Below are 2872 nucleotides of genomic sequence, written 5' to 3' on the forward strand. Positions count from 1 at the left end.
TTTTCTCAAGGAAAGAGGAGGCTCAGAGACAAGCTGTTACAAGTAGAAAGCTTTGTGTCTGTGTTTTCAGAGATTTGTGGTTGAAATCATTGGTTTGGAAGCGTGTCTCATTGCCCCAGATCATCAAAGGTGCTGTCTAAATGTGCATATTTCTTTCTATCTGTCTGAGTTAACAATCAGATGGACAGGTCAATGTCTGAGTGTCTTACCAAATCCCTGATTGAATCTGTCTCCGCTCACAAACTCAGGTGCCTCACCACTCACTGGGTCATGGAGAACCTCTGCCGTTACAATGAGAACTGTCTTTGCTGTCACCGCTCCTCATGCTTCCGCCTAATCCCCACTTCCCTTCATTATATCCCAGCTGCCTCTCGTCCACCCACATGGACACGTTGAAGAGCATGACAGGAGATTGGATTGAAACCGAGAGTTCAATAACCCGAATGAAATAGGAAGAAGGAAATAAACGATGATTGTGGAACCCCAGGGGATACAGACTCCAGGATTAGTCCTTGTGGGCATTCCCGCAGTAATACGAGACAGCATTCCATGATGAGAGTTCAACCCGGGTGGCAGGAGAGGGAGCCACTGAACATGAGCAGGTTTAGTTCAAACACAGGAGGTTTGTTCAGTCAGTAACAGTGTGTTCGACATGGAGGTGAAGTGAGCAGTGAGGGGAAATGTTACCACAAGCTGACAATATAACTTTCATTGGAACAGGAGGAGGCCATTCAGCCCCTTGACTTTGCTCTGCCGTTCATGATGATCATGGCTGATGTGTGACCTAACGGACAATTTTCAAAACCCTCTAATTTCATCAATAAACTCCTCTGTAACAGACAAGATGAGTATTGGAAAACTAAGCATCTGCAAATGCTGGGAAATCAGAAAAAAAACACAGAAATCGCTGGAAAAATTCAGCAGATCTGGCAGCATCTGTGGAGAATGAACCTTTCAGGACCAGTGACCGGTCAGGTGACCAGCTGCAGCTGACCATTCTGCATCTTCTGGAACAGGTTCTGGTGTGAGATTGTCAATAATAACTGAGAGAAACAGGAGGACGGGCTCAATCAGAATAAGGAATTCAGTTAACCCTTCCAGTGGAACACTCACCAACACAGTCACACTGCGGAGAGGCCGTTCACCTGCCCCACGTATGGGAAGGGATTTACTCGATCTTACAATCTGCTGAGGCACCAGAGATGGCACAGTTGGTTTAGACCCTTCACCTGCTCCATCTGTGAGAAAGATTAGATTCGATTAGATTAGATTAGATTACTTACAGTGTGGAAACAGGCCCTTCGGCCCAACAAGTCCACACCGCCCCGCCGAAGCGTAACCCACCCATACCCCTACATCTACATCTACCCCTTACCTAACACTACGGGCAATTTAGCATGGCCAATTCACCTGGCCTGCACATCTTTGGAGTGTGGGAGGAAACCGGAGCACCCGGAGGAAACCCACGCAGACACGGGGAGAACGTGCAAACTCCACACAGTCAGTCGCCTGAGGCGGGAATTGAGCCCGGGCCTCTGGCGCTGTGAGGCAGCAGTGCTAACAATTAAAACCTCTCACCTGAGGAGACATTGGTGCATTCCCACCGGGGAGAGGCCATTCACCTCAGTGTGTGGGAAAGCATTCACTCAGTCCTCTGATCTGCTTAAACACCAGCGAGCTCACTCTGGGGAAAGGTCATTCACTTGTTCCCAATGTGGGGGGAGATACACTCAAATGCAGCACCTGTGGAGTCCCCAGTGAGCCCACACAGGGGGAGAGGCCATTCCGATGGTCAATGTGGGAGAAGGGATTCAGTGATTCATCCCATCCCCCGAGACCCCAGCGGGTTCACGCTGGGTAGGAGCTGTTCACCCCTCTGTGTGACAAGGGATTTGCTGCGTCTTCAACACTATTGAGAGCCCAGTGAGTGCTCACAGGGAAGTGGTCATCCCCCCTGCTCCATGTGGACAGCAGGACTCTGATTCTGATGTTGTTGTTAACCACATTAACTGGGCCTGACGTGACTGAACTTACGTTGCCACTTTCTAAACCTCAGGATGTCTCCCTGGGCAGTAAGTCTCCACAAACAGCAATGTGACAATGAGCAGGGATCATCAGTTTTGATTTAAATTGTGACTGTAGCACGGCTGCTTCACAGCATCAGGTACAAGGTTGGAGTCCAGCCTTGTCCAACGGCCTGTGTGGAGTTCCCACATTCTCCCCATGATAGTGTGAGTCTTCTCCAGGTGCTCTGGTTTCCTCCCATAGTCCAAAGATGTGCTGGTTAGGTGGATCAGTCATGCTAAAATGTCCACAGGATCCAGGATTGTGCAGACTAGGTGGATCAGCCATGGGAAATGCAGTGTTACAGTGATAGAGTGCTCTGGGCGTGATGTTCTTCGGATGGTCGGTGGCGTTTGATGGGCCAATGCTCTCCTCCCACACTGTCGGGATTTTATTCACTGACTGAGGATAAATGCAACAGAGCAGGGTGCCTTAGAGAAGGAGCATGTGGTGTGCATCAATGCTGTCTATGCCTTTAGATAGAGGTGGTCACTGTAGGGGATATAGTACTTTATCTGCACCGCTGCCCCCTCCCCACAACTCTACTTATATTTAGTTCCTTCTCACTCTGTCACTTGTAATGGTTTGCTTGGCCCGTAATGAGCTTTGTTTGGAAATATTCTATTAGTCACACGAATGGTTTACTGCTGGTGATGATATGTCTAGATTAGAGTGGTGCTGGAAAAGCACAGCAGGTTAAGCAGGATCCGAGGACCTGGAAAATGAATGTTTTGGCAAAAGCCCTTTTCCAGCAGCCCTCTAATCTAGGCTCTGGTTTCCAGCATCTGCAGTCCTCACTTTTGCACTG

The sequence above is a fragment of the Chiloscyllium punctatum genome, chromosome 17, assembly GCF_047496795.1.
Source record: "Chiloscyllium punctatum isolate Juve2018m chromosome 17, sChiPun1.3, whole genome shotgun sequence".
Taxonomy (NCBI): domain Eukaryota; kingdom Metazoa; phylum Chordata; class Chondrichthyes; order Orectolobiformes; family Hemiscylliidae; genus Chiloscyllium; species Chiloscyllium punctatum.